This window comes from Vanessa cardui, chromosome 10, assembly GCF_905220365.1.
Source record: "Vanessa cardui chromosome 10, ilVanCard2.1, whole genome shotgun sequence".
Taxonomy (NCBI): domain Eukaryota; kingdom Metazoa; phylum Arthropoda; class Insecta; order Lepidoptera; family Nymphalidae; genus Vanessa; species Vanessa cardui.
Window position 1 is genome coordinate 9,801,254 of NC_061132.1, and position 25,241 is coordinate 9,826,494.

The 25,241-nt window shown below is 34.4% G+C and overlaps 1 long non-coding RNA gene across 1 annotated transcript; it reads right to left on the reverse strand.

The window, feature by feature from the left end:
- Positions 1-6,540: 6,540 nt before the first annotated feature.
- LOC124532965 lies at positions 6,541-23,636 on the reverse strand. Its single transcript, XR_006966675.1, has 3 exons — positions 23,444-23,636; positions 21,742-21,743; positions 6,541-6,550 (listed from the first exon to the last, which is right to left on the reverse strand). It is a non-coding gene; the product is annotated as an uncharacterized LOC124532965 (long non-coding RNA).
- Between the last annotated feature and the right edge of the window lie 1,605 nt (positions 23,637-25,241).

Genomic DNA, 25,241 nt, shown 5'->3' on the forward strand with positions numbered 1-25,241 from the left:
GGATTATGAAACATTTTTCGTTTAAGATTCAGCGAGGATATTTTATTAAATTTTTAAATATAAATCTTATGTCATTAAACCTTGATGAATAAGGCTTATTACTAGAACATTATAGTATATAGGACTAAAAAGCGTCGTGTAAGTATTAAGAAATAGTATTCATATAAATACGCATTTGATTAAAAAACATACATTATTGCAGAAACTCATAAACTACATTCTGGAATGGCGGTTGTTACAATTTTTGTTCAATACTATAACTTACTATAAAAGCGCTCGAATAAAGAAAATTTTGATGAATTGATTTTCCCAAAAAGACATAATGTGATTTTACAATATGAAAAATAAAACCATTCTTTTGAAACATATGAAGTTATACAAAAATCATAAAAAGTTATCAACCAAAATATTTTACAATTACTTTTAAATTGTCAGTGGAAATTGAAATCTGTTGAAATTTGGATTCGACCAAAAATAACCGAAAAGAAACCAATGGCTTAAAAAAACTCTATGACAATCTATTGAACACTTTAAGCTTCTACAGTTATATATTCATTTATACAATACCAAATCAATTAATAAATTTGAATTATACTTATTGTTGCATTAGATATTGGTTTAACAAAAACCAAAACGTGGACAAGATAACTCCATAAATAAATATTATTTAAAAATTCACCACCTTAGTTATCATAGTGTTCTGCAAAGCTCCAACCCATTCTATGTTCCACAGATTCAAAATCCTGAATTATTTTATAAGCCAATCAATAAAATACACATAATTCTTGGTTCGAAATATAAAACAAAATGTAATTATTTTCTTCATGTAACATTTACAGCCTAATCAAAAGCGGTGATTTACAGGTTATTGTCGTTCGCTTACACAGCTAATGAATTTATACACGATATCCAGCAATCATTCACTCTACTAAATATTTTTAGTCTGAGAATGAATGCTACTGATTATATTCAGCTTTTAGCTTGAAATCTGACGAAATGTTTTCGTTGCCCGTCAATTCGTAAATGGAATTTAAGTGAACACTTATCGCATAATAATAAAGAGCCGAGATGGCCCAGTGGTCAGAATAAAAATCGTAATTTCGGGTTCAAACCTAGACAAGCACCACTTAATTTTCATTTTCTAATTTGTGTTTATCATTTATCTCATGCTCGGAGATATGGTTACATGTTAATTCCAACCTGCGTTGAAGCATCGTGTTTTAATATGTTCCTAGCCTTTTCCTCAAATCGAGAAGAGGCCTTAGGCTGTGGGAAATTTACAGGCTGGACATGTTGTTACCGCATAATTGGGCAAATTAACATAAACCATTGCCATAAACACGTGCGGAAACTATTTTAACTTAAAGGTTTAATAGTTTCCACATATCTTTTTTGCGTTTGAACTTTATTGACATACTCTGTAATTGAAATAGTGAAAAAAAGTAATTTATGAGTTTCTTGTCACTTATTTTTGGTGCATACTACGTTCCTGTTTTAATCAGAGGTAGCTTTACATTTAATTCTGCACTGCAACATAGCCTACTTGAATAAAGAATATTACGTGTGTTTTAAATTATTTTTCATTTTTTTTTATCAGTTTTTGTAAAGATAAATCACAATCGGTAGTGAAATAGCATAATAAATTAATTATGCATTTAATTATCGTGCTTCAGGAAGAAACCTTGGATTTGTCCATCATTGCGAAATGTGTTTAGGCTCACTAACCAACGTCGTTAATGTAGACGATCACAGTCAATATGGGTCACTAGTATATATACGAGTATGTATGTACACGAGTACACTAGTGGCCTATATTGTTGCAGACATAATGGAACAAATGTGTTTGTTTGTAGCGAGCGTGAGAACAGCTGGCGTTTGTTTGTTGTGCAAATGTCCAGATAGTGTCTGAGGTGTATTTTATTGTACGTGAGCGGCATGGCATTTTGATTGTATGCACAAAACTTAATTTTTTTGGATCGAAAGTGTCCTACACAAAGAATGATCAGTATATTTCTTAAAACTCGAAATTCTCGCCAAAAGATTATCGTGTGAAGCCTGAACAAGCACTACTTAATTTTTATGTCTATTTTTGTTGCAATTTTATCTTGTGTTCGCACGTTGATGGATGAAAACGTGCCTATATCTGTCAAAAATATTGCCACTACCTGCAACAATTCGCATTGGAGCAGCGTTGTGGATTAAATGCCAAACCTTTTCCGCAAAAGGAAGGTATCATCAAGGACATTGACAAATAAACATTCTTTAAAAAAAGAAGTTGCATAGATTTATGTTATCAAATGTACAGACATTTTTATGGTATATTTCTAATATTTTGAGTAGTAATACTTGGATTTAGCGTATAATATTAATAATTTTATCAATTTACCGTGTCTGTTGTGTATATTTGTATGTATGTTTTTTATTTTATACATTTAATTAGAAATCGTCAGCTTAGAGTATAATTTGCTATATTTTTTTTATAAAATTCATCATTAAATTATGCCAACAATTGTAGGTGAACCGTATAGTTGTAACTACAGAATATATATTATACTAGCAACCCGCCCCGGTTTCGCACGGGTACTTGAAATGTATCGTTATATTATGACCAAATTATATAAAATCATAACAAATTGTAGCCTATATGTTATTCTTATGTATAAACTATATTACTGAAATCTTCATCCAAGTCCGTTCAGTACTTTATTCGTGACAAACATACATTCATCCATCCTCACAAAACTTTCGCATTTCGTAATATTAGTAGGACGATACTTGAATAATTAATCATTTATTTTTCTTCTTAAGTGTTACAATTTATTTCATAGTATTCCTTTGCATTGTAACAAAGTGTAAAGAAAAAGTATTTTTACGTATTAGTACATCTGTAGTGAATTCCGTGATGGAATTAACTATAGGCGTTTATTAAGTTGATAGAATAGAGTGCAGTTTACGTTTACACTTGTATTTCTTTCAGTTAGTCCTTTTTGTGATTCATTACAGTTGTTGAAATCTTGTAGGAAATTAAATAGTCATCATTACAAAACTATGAATTGGAAACTATAACCAGCGGGACGGGAAACCCTTTGAAGAGGCAACTTTTAATTAAATTCAAACGAATATGGTGAAGTTTAGTCAATGCAGTGGTACAGTGAAAAAAAATCAAAAAATTATAAAGAGAAACTACTGAGTTTGTAAAATCTAGTTTCCGAACCGGTGGTAGCTTCACTTAATAATAGTTTGTCGAATGATGATTCAAAAGTGCTTGTATATGTCTACTGGAATAATGTATATTTGGAGTTTAATTTTGTTTTGGAAGACTGGAATTAAAAGACTGTCCGTTCTAGACATGGAGCTTAAAGTAATAGTACCCTAGTAGTGCTGTTTAGATTGATCAATAAGGTTCTAGATACTGGACTCATCTATAGTACAGTAACGGCCTGTAAATTTCCCACTGCTGGACTGAGGCCTCCTCATCTATTAAGGAGAGGGTTAAAAACATAATCCGTCACGCTGTTTTAATGGGGGTTGCTAGAATGCACATGTGGCAGAGGCAGAATTTCGCTGAAATTAGTCACATGCAGATTTCCTTACGATGTACAAATTAAGCACACACACACACACACACACACACACACACATATATATATATATATATATATATATATATATGTATAGTGGTGTTGCCTGGGTTTGAACAAGAAATCATCGGTTAATTTGCACGCGTTCTAACCACTGGGTTCCAATCAACTTTTACACAGACTAGACTCATGATTTCAATTATAATTTTTAAACGTCTTCATTTTGCCGTGTTGCCTTGGGGAAAAAACGGGTCAAACCGTTGTTTTTATGATATGATGTCTTAAAGCAGATAAAAGGTTTTCCCCTAATAATGAATATTTTAGGACAGTAATTAATTGAAATTGTCTACGTTGTTATAAATCCACTTAAAATAATAAATTTTATAATTTGACCTTTAGATTATAAATTTTAATATTCCAACATTGTAAAGCAAATACGCTTATTATTTCAATATGATGCAGCGTAAAGCAGCGTAAAGCGATAATGAACCAATCACGAAGTACGTTTATATTTCACGAGTTTTTATTGGCTGTTCCTAACTTGACTCGAGTAATTTCCGAAGAATGTATGCAGTCTAGTGAGTTACATGCCTTGTTTCATAAATACTAAGTGTTTAACGCGAAATAATTTAATTAACTTTTACAAGTTATTTAATTCTTTACTTTAAGATTGTTTTGTAATTCATAATATTAAAACATTGTCTGTTAGTTATATGGTTATTTAGAATATGTAATCTTTTGAGCTAATGATCCTTACCTCCCACATTATTCCTTAAAAATCGAACCAGGGTAGGTAGCAATAAAATTGATTCTGAATACCAAAATATTCCATATAATGTTTACTATTTCATAGATTACTGCTCAGCTTTATTGTTTTGAAGTGTCGGAACAAGCGTAGCGTTGCCAAACAAACACGGCCACAGAGACCAGCTGTCATGTTCGGCTAATTGTATAATTACCTTCACATCCCATTCGGAACTCTTAACATATCCCCAGAGTGCCAATGAAAGGCTATTTAGAAGCCGAAAAGGATTAAGAATTCACCCTACCCTTGTCAAAACCTTCCGGGACATTCAACTGATCTTATTGCTGGTATAGCAGCTAATTAAACAGTGATTGAAATTCGATTCAATTTAAAATTTAGTATACATTTTTTGAAGAAGACTTTTTTGAGATGTAATCAAAAATTTAAATATAATTTCTATTGAATTTAATTAAAAAATTTCGATCCTGTTTAGCATCTAAATTAGCAATTAATTGGAAAGTAAACAGATATTCCTAATAACAGAAGTACTTTCTGCTTGTAAGCTACAAGTTTTTTATAAGTAAGTAAGTAAGGATAAGTATTTTTTTTTTTTTTTTTATGAGACAACATCACGTACATTACTCTGATCCCAATGTAAGTAGCTGAAGCACTTGAGTTATGGAAATCAGAAGTAACGACGGTACCACAAACACCCAGACCCAAGAAAAAATAGAAAACTAATGGTAATCTACATCGACTCGGCCGGGAATCGAACCCGGGACCTCAGAGTCGCGTACCCATGAAAACGCGAGGTCGCCAAACGAAACGTATGTAAATCTGCCGCGTATCTAATCGAGGCAGGAAAACTTATTGAAAAAATAATAACATACAATATTTTTGGATAAAGTCCACGCATTGGTAATTTTAATCTTAATTACATATTTTAAGCTATATTGAAATAATAATATATTTTTTTATAAAGTTAATATAAATTGTTCACGTGATCCACTTACTCTAATTTTCCGGTCTTGCCTGTACATCAATGCCACTTTAAAAATATCTTCAGGTAAAATCTAAATTTTTCTCATGATGAATATTCTTAGACTCAAACGACTCTTCCCATTCAGCACGGGGCATCGGCGTGAGTGAAATTTCAAGTGTCTCTTTTCCGGCTGTTCTCGTACCTGTATAAAGCTTTACACGAATTTATTATAACATTTTAAAATAACTTCCATTCAAATACGATTTACATCTCATTTTCACTTTTCTAAAAATAATGTTATACATAAAATATTGGTATCTAAATGTAAAAATATATTATTATAAAAGAAAATTATAGGCTTTACAAAAATCGAAAATTAAGAGGTCGGATGATGGTTATCCGGAAGCAACCGGTTCAAGATATCCCGACATTAAAAAAATCCTTTTAATTATTACCGTTATAAAAGACAAAGAAAGATTAATAGCGCAAAACCGTTCCACTTCTGATCAGATGCAGTGAGCTGGACTTTTAAGTAAATTAACTGCTTTACCTATAAATATTTTACGAGATGATACGTTTCTGTTGCTGAACAATGCTGTTTTCTTCTTTCAAATGTAAAATCAATAATGATAGGAATACTTGTTAAACTGGGCACGCGCTACACAACGCTTATAAGTAACGTCGCTAATTTTTAATTTTAATACATGTTTCTAATATTTATGTGTGAATTCATTTTAAGGGTGATTTGTAAGAGCTGAGATGGCCCAGTGGTTAGAACGGGTGCATCTTAACCGATGATTGCGGAATATTCATGTGCTTAATTTGTGTTTATAATTCATCTCGTGCTCGGCGGTGAAGGAAAACATCGTGAGGAAACCTGCGTATGTCTAATTTCATAGAAAATCTTCCACATGTGTAATCCACGAACTTGCATTAGAACAACGTTGTGTAATACGTTTTAAACCTTCTCCTTAAAGGTAGAGGAGGCCTTAACACAGTAGTGACAAATTTACAGGCTGCTATTGTTGTTGTGATTTGTATTTGGAAAAATGCTCTTATGCGTGTCTTCCACATGAAGTCTCTTGAAAGCCATACTCCCTGTATGTAAGACACGCCGTTGATGAGAACGTCCCGTGCTCCTCAGCTCACCGGAATGTCACGTCATGCCTATATCAACCTAATGGTTGATATGTTTAGGTTTCTTTAAATGTGTTTGTCTCTGTGTGTGACTTAAATCACAAGCTAAATAAAACTCCGAAGCTGGATCCTAACTTCCGGCCGAAGAACCTGTCAGAAGGCTTGCTTAATTTATGTTTAACGAGTAAATTTGTATTTTATATTAAAATTAAACTGTTTCCCGCAAATTATTATGAAAGGAGAAGACAGGGCTCGCTCACAGCGAGGAAGCGTGTGACGTGAATATTCCTTACAAAATGATGAGCGCTTTAAATTTCTGAATAGGTTTTTTCTCCTCGCTTCTTCCTGGCTAGAAGTTTTATGATTTTCATCAACACTGCTGACACGTACCGTTTTATTTTTTATATGAATCTTAAGGGAATCCACTTACGTTAATGAAAATCTTACACAAGTTCAACATGTATTAATATAAAAAGATACGAGAAAGATATATTTCCTTATAAATATGTTTTTTTAAGGCTAGCTAAAGTACCTATCATTTTTGTCATATTTTTGAGACGTGAAATATATTATGACTTTTTTTTTGAAATGGCACATATTTTAGTTGTTATTGTAAGTAAGCACTTTACATATTATATTTCGTGGAAAAATATAATTAAATTTGGAGAGACAGCTTAGTACAATATTGATTGTATTATTCTTCAATCATAAAAATGTCAGTTACCAATATTTTTTATGCACATAATATTTTCTCCTTAAGGTAAGAAGACTTTGTGTTAAAGGTGAGGTCAAGATCGAACCAGTGATTCTCATGGCGTCATGCACCCCGGATCCCTTTGAGTTGATGACGCTTGAAAGATATAAGTCAAAAATTAGAAAAGGTCTCACGAAATAATTCGTGTATTCATTTCGACGGTTATTTTTATACGCGTGACATAAATTGACTTTTATTTATAGTGGATTAAACGAAATATATTTTCTAACCGGATTTAGAATTCAATACGGTCAATAAAAAACTCGCTTTATGAACAATAAAAAGCTTTATAAAAGTATTTGTGCAAAATTTATAGTTATATGTTATTTTAAGTAATTATATACGTATGTTTACTATATTGTTACGAGAGTAACCTTAGCCTTCAATACGGTGTTATGACATTTGATTCTAGATCATAATTTATATCAAATTTTTATTGCATATCATTAATATAGCAGGAGCTATGGAATTTATTATATATAATTATCATTATAATTAGTTGCATGTAACACTATTTCTTATTTTAAATATGATTGAGCTGTCATTATAAAACAATGGGACGATAGCGTGGCATTCTAACAAAAGACAGATGCATTGAAGCATCATTATAAAACGATAATATTATTTTGGCCATCTCGAACTACTGAAATAACAATATATTTCGCTAATTTATGCTTACATTTTAATTTCCTTATCGTATCTAATAGTAAAACCTTTGACGGAAAAAAATATTTTATTCGTTTAAATTTTTGTTCATGGATTCTTGATTATATTGTTTTCATGTGTTTACATTTAATTAATTTCTACTTTATATATACATATGACCATTGACCATAATATTGTACATTTTGTAAGCACTGTCACAGCGCTTAAATAACAGGAAAAAATCTATATATAGTGCCGCTACAGATTATATAAAAGTAACGTTAATGTACCACTAGGTTAAAGAGGTCTTATATATGGAGACTTTTCCTCCAAGCTATTTCAATATGGTTAAGCGTATACAAATGTAAACGTTAACAGGAGATGAATAATAAATACTAAGCACATGAAAATTTAATGATACTTGACTGGGGTGAAACTGCTCTTCGGTTTCAAGAGTTCGGGTGTCTATGTGTGTGTATATGTAGGTATTGTATGTAATATAGGAAAACTTACAATATATACAAATGGTTTTGTGTGTCACTAATGTACAGAATATTGACACATGTTTGTACTAGTCAGATAAAAATGCTGAAAAAACGATTTGCGGAAAATTCATTTAAAACGATTCGTCTAAAACAATTCGACTAAAGCAATTCGTCTAAAAAACAATTCGACTATTAGCAATTTGACTATTAGCAATTCGACTAAAGCAATTCGACTAAAACAATTCGACTAAAAACAATTATACTAACATTAATTCGTCGAAAAAAAATTTTGCTGAAAAAATATAATATTTTTTTTTTATATTTTTTTGTGTTGTTTTTTATATTAAGTTTCATATTATTATTTGCTTGAACGAACGATGGAGAGAAGCTGATTTCAAAGATGAAAGAAAGAATAAAATAAAAAAAAAGAAAAAGAAAAATATAAAATGATGAAATAAATTCTTTATATCGACAGATTGTTCACAATTGATTTGACGTGTACATATCTGTCTCTATATATTGGATCGTCATAGTTGGGCGGGTGTGGGGCATTTCAGGGGTGCATGTCAGTCACGTCCTCGTGGTGCACCCTGGGCAACAGGGCCGGCTTCAGCTTGCTCTTCGGCCACGGCTAAGACTGGCGTGAGGGATGCCGCGTGGCTGCTCCAGGTACGTTCCTGGTCGGCGTCGAGGCGGACCATGTGAGTGGCCTCGTTGGCTAGGAGGGAGTGGTAGGGCTCGCTACTCGAGCCTCCCAGGTGTTTTACACCGGCGGTCAGCGGCGGAGCCTACCATCTTTTCGGCCGCAGGGCGTCAGCTTCGTTGACGCCCAGCCTCTAGTGGCGGACTCGGGGGAGTTCGTCACATGAGCACGTGGAGGATGAGGAGGAAGGCGCGCACTAGGCGCGCTTTACGGCGGCTGCCGCTGGTGGGGTCGCGGTTGCATGCCCTGGGCGATCCCGTTGCCTCACCATTCGGCGGCATGGTGTAAACCCGAGGATGATTTTAGTGGGTAGGACAGGGCCTTCAGCCCTGGCACGGTTGAGTCCCACATACCCCCGTCCCGGTCCGCCGGCCGGGCGGGAGGCGTAAAATGCCTTTCCTCTTCGTAAAACAAAAAAAAAAGGGTGTTGGGCATCTCGGATGGTGTGTGGGACATAGCCGGGCTGGTGTCGGGAAGACAGAAGGTTCACAAGTGGTCGCAAATTTTCAATAAGATCGATGAAGACTGCGGAGTCGCGAGACTGAAGTGTAATGGGGAATGAGCAATGTTTCTAGTCGATTTGTTTTTAGTCGAATTGTTTTAGTCGAATTGTCTTTAGTTGAATTCTTTTAGACGATTTGTTTTAGACGAATTGTTATTAGTCGAATTGTTTTTAGTCGAATAGTTTTTTAGACGAATTGTTTTAGTCGAATTGGTTCAGACGAATTGTTTTAGTCGAATTTTCCGTAGACGGAAAAAACTGTTCTTTTTATGGTATAGGTTGGCGGACGAGTATATGGGCTTGATGGTAAGTGGTCACCATCACCCATAGACAATGACGCTGTAAGAAATATTAACTATTCGTTACATCGTCATTGTGCCACCAACCTTGGGAACTAAGATGTTATGTCCCTTGTGCCTGTAGTTACACTGGTTCACTCACCCTTCCTACCGGAACACAACAGTACTGACTGTACTGTACTGTTATTTGGCAGTAGAATAACTGATGAGTGTGTGGTACCTACCCAGACGGGCTTGCACAAGGCCCTACCACCAAGTAAATTCGTTTGTCATAGCCTATTATTTAAAGTACTGGTAGGAAATATATGATTTTATGATTTTTTTTGTTTTTCTCGTTCCGTGTAATTCCACCTCGTAATTTTTATATAATTTTTCATTTGATTTATTCTGAAATTGATGGAACACCGCATTACGTGCTGAAACGCTTGAACATCGTTAAGATGCATTAAGCATCGCTGATAACGTCGAAAATTTTTAAAGTTCCATCGAAGGTTATGAATTTATATAAATAGTTCGACAGCATTGGAGGAATATTAATTTTATTTTAAAATTTAAATTTAGAATACATTCGATGTTATTGATTCACATAAAATCTTTTTTTCTATATTTATATTATTTAGTATGGATCCGACTGGCTGACCGATTTTGGCTATGACGACCATTGTCATGGGAAGCTAACCATCACCATCTTTTGCTCTTAAATTCAATGAAACAGGAAATTAGGCGTAAAGTTTTACATGCTTTTCAGAGCATGCTAAGCACTGCCAAATTTTCTGTGAATTTCTCGAAATAAATCATAATAACTTTTTAGAGTCTGGACCTGAGGTTTGAATCCATGGCTCCGGATCTTTATACCAAATGGCATAAAAAGTTACTAGTATTAAATCCTTTTTAGTTAAAAATTAAAGCTGTATATAAGCGATAACATATTTTATGCTAATTATAGATAATTACATGTATCCCGTTCATGTAAGACAGTTATTTCACGAGAAACAGTTATTCGCGCACCCTAGATCAAAATTTCATTTAATATTTTATGTATATTTTTGACATAACGAGTAAGACAGAGTAAGCTCTTCGAATATAACTGAAATATTCAATTCGATTTTAATTTACGTAGAACTCGTACTTCAAAGAGAATGTTTGGAATAAAGGCAAAAATAGACGCGCTTACTTAGTTGATTATCGTTTAAATTTTGTTTCTAAATTATATTTAAATATTTTCGGAGAAAGTCAGAAATAATCAATGGCCCCCAATTTGTCTTAATATTGGTATTGAATACGTAACTAACTTTTCCATTTCTTAAACGCACTTTGAATAGTTAATTTATAAGTCTGTCAAATCAATGAAATCGTCTTTGATTTAAAAGTCAGTATTATTGATATTAATATATTATAGAAAATATTTAATACACCAGAGTAACTAACTGCTTGTCGTGCTTTATGAGGAATGGGAGGATATTTGCCAGCTTTCAGACTAAGTGCGGTAACTGGCAAATATTTGACCCAACACAATTTTTGATGGCTCCATACAGGATCTCAACTCAGAACTTCGGATCCACGGCCTAATAAACTAGAACCTTATATATGATACCAAAGTTTTAGAATATAGAAATGAGGACTAGAGTTACTCAATAAAATTTTTGATCTTGACGATTAAATTTATTTTTTATCTAAATTCACAAACAATCATTTTATAGTTTTAAAGAAAAACATCATATTTTTAAACCAGAATATGAAATTATGGACGTTAAAATTTCGGAGCATTTAAATGGGTATCTCTTTGTCTTCAATATAAAAAGTTTATATATATGAATTTGTAATTCTCTAAACAAGAAATACGTCAATTAATGTGAATGGCACAAAGGCAGCGTTGGATCAAATCACTAATTGATACTATAATTACATACCGTGTTTGTTGTCATTGTTTGAAAGTGAGGCGCTTAGAGAAACTAGTATTATACCTGAGTACGCACATATAATGATGATAATGAGATTGCCTTGTTAATCTATATATTATATAATGGATGCTTGTGTAGGTTTAAGTGAATAGGTTCTGACATAGTTTAACCCGTTGCCATTAGCGTTGGCAGAAGTTTTTTGTTGGCATTGGTGCCAATATTTTACATGGAATGTGTTTGGTTGGCAACAGCCTCCTTCCACGTGTTCCATGATCTGTCTTGATCCATAGGGAAACTTAGAAGCTAGTGTAAGGCTTTTCATATTTAGATGTTTACTCGATCACGATTATTTAACGAATGGGAAGATTTTCATCTGCTGCAAGCAGAATTTCTCAGGATGTTATTTGACAGTCAAGGTTAGTTATAATTAAAAACTAACCACAAGAAAATCGATTAGTGCTTATCCGAACATAAAATTATTGTTTAAAATTCCCCTTCTACCCAACCAAAGGAAAATACACTTTATACTTTTTTAAACTTATCAATATAATGTTAATAAAAATATGAATCGACTTTAACCTATTTATAGCTGCCTCAAATACTTCATAGTACCTCAAATTCACCAGAATATATTTATTTATATTGTTCGAACGATATTAAGGCAGGTCAAATAATTTATTAATGGAGCCATCCTATTGGTATAGGTTTGGGTATGTAGCTGTATTGGTATATGGGGCTTAGTATTTATGATTTACTTATTCCGTAAATATAAATGATAACAATAACTGTAGTAATGATAAATATCTTTTCACAAGATGAGGAAATAAATTCAAAAAAGGGTTTTTATCACTGAGGTAACGTTCTCTTTCAGCCAACCCTGCAGAAAAAAGTTCGTATCAGGTAATTCTACGAATAACAATAACAATCAGAATATTCCAAAAAAACCTTTTTAAAAGTATATACGTGCCTTATTGTCTCCACCGTTGACAGGAGGGTTGGTTTTTGCCAAGCGTTTCAAAAATGCGATTTAACGAAGAAATTTTCATAACTTTCTTGGATCATTCGTCGTGGTCGAAATATGCACAGTAACTATTTTTTTAATATAGGAAATGAAGATCAAACGTAAAAAAATCTTATGAAAATAAAATTGGTATATACTATTCATCATTCAACATCATGATCGTATGGTGGTTTTAAAGCATTCCTGTTCTCATTTTGGGCCCTTGATAACCTGTATGGTAAATATCACGATGATTTATTGAGTAGTTAAGGGTAACGAGGGTTAAGAGAGGTATAACGAAGGCTCACAACTATTTTAAAAATGAGGAATATCGAAGAGACTGACACGAATATATCTTCATATTATCGGAAGCTCTTAAGAAAAATATCAGCAGCAGAAAATACTCGCCAGTTCTAGAAAGTTTTACTTTTAGTTCCAGAAACTTTAATCAAAGTTAAATTAACTAATTCGAGTTTCATCTGAATTGTCATTGGTCGTTTGCAACCAATGATGGCGACCAATGAGCGTTCAGTTTTCAGTCAAAAGTAAGATCAACTATAGCTTTTTCATTTCCTCAGTGAAATGTTATAAAATAGAAAATAAATGCACATGAAAGTCTTGATGAATGCAAAATAAGTAAACAAAACTATTATAACAAAACAACCGTGATGTCCTTTGGATATAAATGTCTGGTTACGGATGTTGACAAGGGACAAAGTGTGTCAACAATAGTATAATATTTCATAAACTGGGCGAAGGGCGTCAAGTGTCAATGAACTTTGTAACAAAGTAAGGGCAAGGCTTGATAGCTGTGATTTGAATATTAATTTATAGACATACTAATATCTATACAAATAAGATTTGTTTATATGTTTTGAAATAAATATAAAAGCTACTAATGTAGTTGTTATAGAAAACTGTAAAAATATGTAATAGCTTCTAAAGATTCTTTTTTTAGAAGTTATTGTCAAGCTTTTAGAAAGTTGAGTGTCGTTATATCTTTTTGTCACGGAAGCCTTGTAAACTCTTCTGGTCTTTCGTGTCGGTTTGCCAATCCAAAAGAAAAAAATCAGCGTGCATAAAAGTAAAGTAAAGTAACAGCCAGTAAATTTCCCAATGGCTAAGGCCTCCTCTTCCATTAAGGAGAGGGTTTGGAACATATTCCAAAGTGTTCATAAAATGTTTACGTAAATAAGAAACAAGCAAACAATACAACAATAATACAATAATGCATATCATTGGGTTGTTGTGAGATGGCATTAATATACTCGTAGTCGGTATCAATACAACTATTTTATTGATAGGGATGTTTCGGGGGTGGAGTTATCAAAGTAATGTTGTGTTTATATTATAAAAGAACGAAAATAAATAAAAAAACAATCCATCAATCATCATCATCAACAGCCTATTTTTGTCCACTGTTGGACATAGGCCTCTCCCAGTGCACGCCACTGTGGTCTTTCTCCGGCTACTCGCATCCAGCTCCTGCCTGCCGCCTTGCGTATATCGTCACTCCACCGTGCCTGAGGACGTCCTACACTACGTTTGCCGAGACGCGGTCTCCACTCTAGAACACGTTTTCCCCAACGGTTGTCGGTTCTACGACAAATATGACCAGCCCACTTCAGCTTACTAATCCGGTGGGCTATGTCGATGACTTTGGTTCTTTGACGGATCACCTCATTTCTGATGCGATCCCTCAAAGAAACGCCGAGCATAGCCCTTTCCATAGCACGCTGAGCGACTTTAAGTTGGTGGACCAGCCTTGTCGTGAGTGTCCACGTTTCGGCTCCGTATGTCATGACGGGTAGGACGCACTGATTGAAGACTTTCGTTTTAAGGCACTGTGGGATCGACGATGTTAGGATTCGACGTAACTTCCCAAACGCTGCCCAACCCAGCTGAATTCTTCTATTCACCTCGTCCTCAAGGTTGTTTCTACCTAATCGCAGAGTCTGCCCGAGGTAGACATATTTTTGAACAACTTCGAGAACGGTACCGTGTATCGTAGTCGGTTCCGGTAGAACATGTTCATTGAACATGACCTTGGTTTTATCCAAGTTCATCCGTAGGCCGATACGCATAGAAGAATCAGCCAGCTCGTTCAGCATTTGTTGTAGGTCCTGCAGCGTTTCTGCCACGATGACGATGTCGTCTGCGAATCTCAAGTGAGAGATGTATTCGCCATTGATGTTAATGCCACGTCCTTTCCAGTTCAGCGTCTTGAACATATCCTCCATTGCATTAGTGAACAATTTGGGGGAAATAACGTCCCCTTGTCTCACTCCTCGATGCAATGGTATGGGATTTGTTTGCTGATTCTGTACTCGGACGGACATGGTGGCAGCTTCGTAGAGACATCTCATCACTTGGATGTATCGCCAATCAACTTGGCAACGCTGCAGGGACTCCAGAACAGCCCAGATTTCAACCGAGTCAAAGGCCTTCTCATAGTCCACGAATGCAAGACACAGGGGCCGATTATACTCATGGGACTTCTGTATAATCTGCCGCACTGTATGGATGTGGTCTATGGTGCTGTATCCGGTCCGAAACCCGGCCTGCTCCGGGGGTTGGAATTCGTCGAATCTTCGCGCAAGACGGTTCGTGATCACTCTTGAAAACAGCTTATAGACATGGCTCAGTAGGGATATGGGACGATAGTTCTTCAGCAGGGTTTTGTCTCCCTTTTTGAAGAACAGGACGACCACACTCCTACTCCACGCCTCCGGAGTTCTCCCTTCGAAGAGGACAGAGTTAAAAAGCGTCTGAAGTTCCCTAAGTACCGGTTTACCTCCCGCTTTTAATAGCTCTGTGGTAACGCCGTCCTCTCCAGGGGCTTTTCCATTTTTAAGCTGTCCAAGAGCAGTCTCGATTTCGCCAATACTGACTTCAGGCAGGTCTTCGGAGAAATGGCGTGTTAATGTAGCTCTAGGATCCTCATTTTCGGGATCAGGTCGAGATGCATGCGATGCGTATAACCGGCCGTAGAAGTCCTCTACTTCCGAAAGTACTGCCGGCTTAGAAGAAACGACTTCTCCACTTGCTGTGGTCAACTTCGTCAGGTGGCTCCTTCCAAGAGATTGTACGAACACCTTAGACCCCCGATTCTGCTCAATAGCTCTTTTTATTGCAAGAGTATTGGAGCACCGGAGGTCGTGTCGTACGCGCCTGCTGATCTCTTGGTTTAATTGCCGTTTCTCTGACGAAGTGACAGGTGGGTTTTCACGTCGTTTCTTCATGAGCCCCAAAGTCTCTTCCGAAAGGTTCGACTTCCTGCCCTTACGCTGCATGCCACAATATCTCGTGCCTTCTTCCCTGAGAATTCGAACTACATTTTCGAGGTTCTGGTTTACATCCGTTGTGGTTTCCACGGCAGCGAATCGGTTCTCCAGGATTGACTGGAATGTTTCAGATCCCGCAATGGTTTGGAGCAGCTTTGGTCGGAGCGTGGACTTCATCAGACGGGCGCGCTCGGCCTTAAAATTGATATTCAGAGAGCCTCGGAGGAGTCGGTGATCACTACCGGTATTGAACCTGTTAATCACTGAGACGTCTCTGAATATATGCCTCTTGTCCGTCATTATGAAGTCGATCTCGTTTTTCGTCATAGTGTCGGGGCTTTGCCACGTCCACTTCCTTTGCGGCTGCTTCTTGAAGAAGGAGTTCATCAAGAAGAGCCCCTCCCGTTCGAGGAAGTTGACAAGCATTTGCCCCCTATGATTCCTGCTTCCAAGTCCATGGGGTCCTACTACCGATTCGCTGCAGTTCTGTACTCCCACTTTAGCGTTGAAGTCCCCCATGACAACGTTGTAGTGGGTTTTCGTGGTGAAGTGGAGGGCCCTCGATATGTCATCGAATAATTCTTCCACTTCATCGTCCGAGTGTGTCGAGGTCGGTGCGTACGCTTGCACCACCTTGAGGCTGTACCTCTCGGTGAGCTTTATAATGAGGTACGCTACCCTGTTCGACACACTGGAGATTTCCACCACGTTGTCAACTAGGGACTTATTTACCAGAAACCCAACGCCACCTTGGGATTGTTGGTCACCCTCTCGGAAGTACATTAGGTGGCCTGATTCGAGGGTTACGGTGTCCTCTCCCTCTCTACGGACTTCACATAGCCCTAATATGTGCCACCTAATTTTCCCAAGTTCTACCTCAAGTTGCGCTAGATGCGAGTCAAGCCGTAGCGTGCGTCCGTTGTACGTCGCAAGGGTCAGTCGGTTGTGGTGGCCTCCCGTAGCCCGGTGATTCTTAGCACCCCCCGTCCCGCCGTTACCATCGTCGCCACCATGACGAGGAATAGCGGGGCTGCCGGGAACTGGGGGCCGTGGCTTGCGTGTGTGCTGTATGTGGAGGTTGTGCCCATAATCGCCACGCTGGGCAGGCGGGTTGGCGATCGCAGGGCGTAGCTTCTCGCACCGGTGACGCTGCTGCCCGTCACCGGCCTGTGGTATTTAGCTACGCCTATTATGTTGATGGTTATACCGCCATCAGTCGGTCGCCAGAGCCTCGTTTGCTGGTCGGCAGGATGCACCACGGGCAGGTGAGGTTGGCTTGGGGCACTAAGGTGTAGTTTGCGCCCCCTTACATCCCCAAAAAACAATCCGCTTAATTTAAAATTAATTTTGTTTTTACCGGTCCCGTCAAAGGCTTATTTAAAACAGATTATATAACGCATCATGTCACATGAATACAAAAGTCTGTTGAAGGTCAAAGAAAACAACTCGATTACAAAGGGACAAAGGGTCTATCAAATAATGAACTTTGAGAACAATTTACCCAGTCGCAAGTATATTTAAATAAAATTTAAATTTAAATGATATGCTTATTTTCATCCGAGGAATATGATTAATGAAAAATTTAAACGAAAGCAGGTAATGTTTATTTATCTTTTATATTAAATATATTAATGTTAAAAGGTAGGTAGGCATATATTTATAGCAGGTGAATAGTTGGCATTTTATCATCTCTTTCTGTCTTCAGTAATTCAACATCAGAACAAAAAAGACAACACATTATGTAACTTAATTAATATTTTATTAAAATGGTTATTCTATTGATGACGTTCTGAACAATTTTGGCCTAACCGATCATACAGTTAAGAAGTGTGAGCGCAACCGACCGATAAGATCTGGACTAACAGCTTTATGCACTTGCTGAGTTACAGGATAACGAACTTCAGTAAATTTGAGACTCAAATGCGCTCTTGCTGACATCGAGAATTGGTCTACAGAAAACCCACCAACTTTTTCATAGCGCGGGTTTTGAATTCAGGGCCCCGAGAGCTGTGCCTTTATTAGCTAGCCATCAGTTAAATGAGGATGGTCATAGAGAAATAGCAATTGTAACTAAATTGACAACATATATTCGATACATACAGTGGGAGAAAACAAATACTTCTGTGAAAGTATTATGTTTTAAAATCTGTTGGAGGAATTTCATGAAAGGGGATAGGTGTGAAATGGAAATCGCGCATTTTTTTATTTATAAAAGGAACGTGCGTAGTTATTTCGCTAACCTAGCTTTTGCTGGATAATTCATTTTCGTTTCTTCTACATGGAGTGGAGGGGTAAGTGGAATATGCCGATACTGATTGCGCCGGAATATTTACCAAAACCAGCGGTATCCACTTCGTTTCTTCGCCGCGACGGTTTTCCAATGTAAATGGGTTTTCAAGCAAGATGGACACAAAAACTAACTACTTTTTAAATCTTTGTCCCCAGTTCAATGGAACGGATCAGCGGAGTCACTTTCTGCCCCCCCCCCCTCAGCGATATGACTTTTTCGCAGAAATAACTTGGTTAAAATCAAATTATTTTATTTATGCATAAATATATTACCTTGGTATGTCAGCGAGTCGAGGAGGTCTTGCCCTCCGCACGGCACCCAGTGGCAGCACGCCCACCTGAAACAAAGGTCTGGTTAATAATATGGTTAAGACCATTTAGTCTATTTTTTTTGTCTTATTCTCAGTTTATTTGAATACATCGTTTCGATTGTTTATATATTTTTAAACGTTTTTTTTTGTAATAGAATTATTTTAAGGAATACAACACATAAAAAGAATAAATAAATTTATACGAAAATAAATTCAAAAAATTATTGAAATAATTTCCTTTTCCGTGCCGCATTTTTAAATTTGGACCGATTATTATTGTTTAAATATTGACAAATATCCAGTGTTTAATCGTTTTTATAAAACAAAAGAAAATAATAGATTTTAATTAATACTCTTTTTTAAATAAATTTGCCTTTTTGAGATATTTTGAAAAAAAGCTAAAAAACGTGATAACTCAAAAATGATTCCCTATTACCTCCTAACGCATATACGTTGATTTACCAATAATCCTGTATATAAATGTCAATGTCTATGTACGGATTGTTAGCCGTTATATAATATAAATAATATTAATATGCATCTTCAATACAAGTCTGAGCGTTCTTCCAAGACAGCATGCACTCTTTATATAATTATAAAATGTGATATAAAATTTTGTAAGCGAATTCGCAAGCAATGGTCTTATAAAAGATGTTAAAACTCCTTTGATGGCAATGTAGTACAACCTCATTATGAGAAAAATAATATAAGATTTATAAACAGAATATACTATTCATGATATTATTATGAAAAGAATATACGAATTTTATACGCATTTTATCTTACGTCTCACTAATAAATGTGACAAAATTGTTAACTATGCTTTTGTTAACATGAAAAATACCTATTATTTTAAAAATATAAAACCTCAATGTAAGTCCTATCTGCTAGGTAATTTACTAACACTCAAGGAAAGTCATTAACAATATTACCTTTGATTATATAAATGTTTAGATGAACTGTCAAAGCAGTGATCTCGTCGAGAAAAATTATGGCCAAAAATTGGTTACCTACTAAGTAAACGCACGCTGTATGTATGTATGTAATATTTATGTATATACGTGTACAGTCGGGGTAAGAAAAGGTTCGTCACCATAAGATCTATTTTCGTGTGCTCAGTATGAGCGATAATCTGCTTTACCCATCGAGAATGACATATTGCATCGAAATTATTTGATGTTTAGACTCAAATGGTACTAAGGTTTAAGACTTGATAAAGGAATGAATTTGAAAACTGACGAAGGTTTTCATAATCTGACTTTAAATGCAATTTTTTGACGTCTAATAAGTGTTAAAAGGAGCTGTCACTCACATCAAGATAATAAAGTTAGCTCGTTCGTTTTAATTTGTTTTTGTAATGCAACCCTTTAGGTATATTTAATATTAATACCGAGCATATTGTTTCATATGAGTTTGATGATTATTGAATAATATAACTATTATTTAGATAAGAAAAACAACAAACATTTTAAGAAAAATATTTTTTTCAGAACTGTAATATATCTTATTCTATAATTTAAGGAAGTTATGAAAGGATTCCACAGAAGCGTAGCCCACGCTGACTACAATACCACGTAAAGGAAATTGTTTTTATTTTACAAGTACTTGCGTGGATGCAACAGTCCTCCTATAAACGCTAGCCTAGACGAGAGTACTTGAAGTAACGAGAACGCATTTCTTAGCTTCCTTAGCTATCAATACAAAGAAATGGTATAATAATATTTCTAAAAAATAAGACAGTTGTATCATAAAATTTAATATTTCAATTTATGAAGAGACCAATAAATCTACATCTAGAAAAAGATACAGAAACAAAATAATCTGTTGAGATAGAATTGGTACACAGTGTGTATGTACTAGATGTCGTTGCTTTGTTTAAAAATTGTCACGTGTTAAAATAAAAAACTACCCAATTTACTTCATTGGAATCAACAACAACAATAACAGCGTCTAAATTTCCCACTGCAGGACTAGGCCGTCCTCTCCTTTTGAGAAGAAGTTTTCACACTTTCTGGTTTCCTTGGTGCAAGAAAACATCGTGATGTTTTCTTGCACCGCCGAGTACAAGATGAATAATAAACACAAATGAAGCACACGATCATTCAGTCGCTCTTGCCTGGGTTTGACCCCGTCACCATCGGTTAAGATACACGTGTTCTAACTACTGGGCCACCTAGGCTCACACACAACTGGAATCAAGCTTGCCATAATATAAAATTACAAATTTAGTTTAGTTGTTTGACGGTCAAAGAGCAAGTGACAGACAGACAGCCTGTCTTTCGCATTTATAATATTACTACAGATTTACTGTAATCGATGGAGACGCTATCATAATTTAATAAACCAGCGACCAATCAGAGAGCCCGTGGAGATTGAAGAAACTACCATCACGCAGTTTTATAGGCTACATTTTCTCAGGCGTGTCTATGTTTGTTTAAGTAATGAGTTCCTTGCCGGCACTGCTTGTAATCCAAACTCCAAGTCGGCAACTTCGTGACATAATAATACGATAGACGCTTTGTAAATTGGCGATTCGAAAGCGCTTGTTAAACTTTATTACGTGACTATACTACGACACATTCAAAGAGAGCATTTCCTTTGTTTGCTTGTTCGTACTGAGGAACATCATAATTGGGTGTTTATGTAAAAAAAGGTATTTAATATTTCCTAAATTTATTTATTTTTCAAATATCTTTAACTGTTTTTTTTTGTTGCAAATATGTCGTGACCTCGCAACGCACCAGTTTCATTTTAGGTCTTATTAATTTTGTTAAAATTTATTTAGAATAATTCTGATCATTATTAATGATAGAGTAAATATTTAAATTAAATGATAAATTTTCCTTTTTTTCAATTCAAAAACAAATGGGTTCCTGGGAAATAAATTAATAAGCATTCCTTCATTGTGTGTATTTTCAAATAAGAAAATTATGTAATAATGATTACATATTTAAATAATGTATTAATTAGCGAATATCAAACTATAAACATCAAATATTACTATTATCAGAAAATTGTGTAATAATGATTACATATTTAAATAATGTATTAATTAGCGAATATCAAACTATAAACATCAAATATTACTATTATCATGGTGGTTTATTAATCAACTAAATAAACAGCTTTTAAAAATAATAAAATTGATATTCAGCTTGTTAATTTAATTAATAATATCTTAAAAGTTTTTAATAAATTTTAACGAAATTAATACAAACTTGTTATGTTATTAATTCGAGTTACAAACAACTATTCATCTGTATTTTAAAAGATTTTGTTATAGAAATGTAAATTTGCCACTAATCTTTCACTTTTATGTTAATCCATATTTGTAAATGTTTTAATTGCACCAACTATTATAGTAAGTAAAAATCTGTTGTACAGACACCACAATACTGATCATTAACGATAAATTGGTTTTGCGTGATTTAAATTAAAATATTATTCACATATAACATAGTAGTTTTTACACATATAATAAATAATTTTATGTTATGGCCTATATTAAAAAGTACTTTACTATATTTATTATTTACTTAGATATTCGGTAGCGTTTATAAAAGCCCAAGCTAATACATAACCGATGCTATCATACCGGCGCTTTATGGAACAAGTATACCCAGGGGGCATACAATGCTCTTGGCATACAATATAATGACGCTTTTAGGATTCTAGTGAATATGCCTTGATTTCGCAGGTCGTCACATGTTTGCTGATGCAAGCTCTAAAACAGATTCTTTGATGTTGCGGATTTGGGTCAGTCAGTCGGTCAGCTACAGAATCGGAATCTAGTAGATCCATCCCTATTAATAGATGATATTTAGTTTAATTTGATTATTTAATTTAATTAATTTTGTCAAAAGTGATACAATATTGTATAATCAATAATATAGGCTTAAGTTATTAGTAGTAATAAGATGTACATACAAGTATATACATATATGTCGTCTTAATCGATTAACAGCGGCTATTCGCATGAGAGGAGACCCAAGAAGGCCCAGTGGTTAAAACATGTGCCTCTTAACTGATAATTACGAGTTCAATAAAGGTAATAATTGAATTCAAAGAACTTTAAAAGCAATAAAGTCGAAAATAAATATTGCCAGTTATTATGGACGGTTTAGCGATTCCATTTCAGTCAGAAATAAAATGATTACAAAATAAGAAAACGATTGCTCAGGAAAGTGTTGAAAAATGCTATTTAGTAAAAAATCTCTCCGCTATTATAAATATCTACACATTAATCGAAACCGATTGATTGATTGATTGTACATCATATGGTGGGTATGACTTCGTGTAAGACTATCTGGGTAGGTCCTTCCAATGTTGAGCCTGTGTCACAATAGGCCAGGAGTGGTGACGCGTAGGGATTTCTGATAGCGTTAATTTTTTTCACCAGTGTTGCTAACTTACCATGAGATGGGCACCTGACTACCTGTATATGTTAAAAGAAAAAATATACCTACGCACGTAAAAACAAACAAAACATAACGCCAAGCGTAGTACGGGGGTTGTGACCTTTAATACATTTTTTCCTCCTGAAACCGTTCCCAAGACAACCCACGCCTAATAACCAATTATCCAACTGTAATTCGGCAATCGTATCCAATCATTCTTAATGAGTGATTTTAATCAACGATATAATTATGTAGTTATATGTTGACGATTATTATGAGGGTTCGTTTTATGTAATGCTAACTGTACCTTCAAACGTAGATCGATATATGTCTCTATATTTATTTACAAACTAGCAGTAACTACGAGTTGATGCGCGTTTAAATTTAATAAAAAAGTTTTTGTTGTAGCCTAAGTTACTCTCTATAACATCAGTACCCCTAGTACGAGTTTCAATACTTCTTGCGTTAATAACGTATCGTCTATTCGAAAACGTTTACGAAGTATTTGAATTCGATAGTATAAGTTTGACATTACTCGTTTGCGTTAAAACCATGATAGCCATCGAGCTACTCGAAAAAGACTACCACACAATTCATATTTCCGTCTCACTTACACGCGCTAAAAAGAGTGAAAGAAAATATTTTGTCATTTTTATTGTATTTGACATTTCTCGCAAAGTATTGTCTAATGTCTTTAAAAATTTTAAGGTTATATTATCGTATTTTACAATGTTTACATTACTATAAGAAATAGAACGGTGAATGCTTTAATTTTTAAGTGTTATAATAGCAGTAAAAAGAGAAGAAATTACACTGAAACATTGTTTGAAAGATTAATTATATTATAAAATTCATCAAGAGGTACGTAAACATAAATTTATTATTACATTAAGTAAATAAAACGATACGTAATAATTGTAAGGACCGTAAGTTTATAATAAAGATTCTAAACGTTTAAAAAATATATAAACAGTGAATATTGTTATTAATATAGAGGAATTTGTGTTAAACTATAACTAACCTACAAATATTGTTAATTGAATTCTCCTTACAATTTTACGTTGATATACTTATACATATTTAGAGCATCTATTAATAAGTAAAATTAGTTTGCGAACACTTTTATTCTATATTTAAATTATTGTTTTTATTTCCTGTTTATAAAGTTTAATTTAAAATGAAGTGACTTTCATCTCAATTCAAAGTTATGCTTAAATTATTTTGTTATTTCGATATTATCCTAAATAAATACAAACTATTTCAATATACTACAATAATATGCATGTCTAATTGCCATTATGTATTATGGACCTTATTAATTATATTTCAATTATGGTTCACTTAGATTTATATAATTCCATGATCATGACTATCTTATATGTTTGTGAATGTATTAATAAAAAATATTGTGATTGTGATTACAGTTCCAAAGAAGAAAAACAAGCCTAGATAATACAAATACATCTGTGCTGCATTTTCCAGTGTGATGCTACATCTATCACTCTTAACTCCAAGATTCATTGTTACAATAAAGTTTAATATATAGAAAACAAATACCTAATAATTACTACCATAATTTGTTTTTTATTTGTCCTAAAATATAATTATGTATATAACATATTTAAAGGTTTTTATTTACAATTAAGAATAAAGAGTTCATCGTTTTAATATACCCCATAATTGAGAAAGTATAAATAACAACATTCTATTTTATTAAGCAATGAGTGTTTTTGACGTTGATTATTTATGAGAATTCAAAACAATAATTATAAGCATTTATTGAGTATAATAATAATGTATATATAATTTAATATAAACATATAATATACATACATAATAGTATAATAATGTACCTATAGATGTTTCTAATATAATAATGCATATTTTTTAAATCATTCTCAATTCAATTTCATTTTACAATATCATAGAAAATAATAGATATTAAATAAAGAGACAAATCCACTTTTCAGTATATTTATTGTTTGAATTAAATGAAAAGGAAATTATATAGAGATGTAGATAACTGTTCAATGCATGGTCACTTGTTTCTTGGATATTGTCTGCACCAAATCATCATTAATAATAGTAGGTATAGCTGCTCCAAATAAAGAATTGATTCACTCATAGCCTGAAAAATATATATATTTTTATTAATAATGATTACACTAAAGAATGACAGTTAATTATACTTTGCATGATCCCCATCATACCTTCAAAGCATTCTCA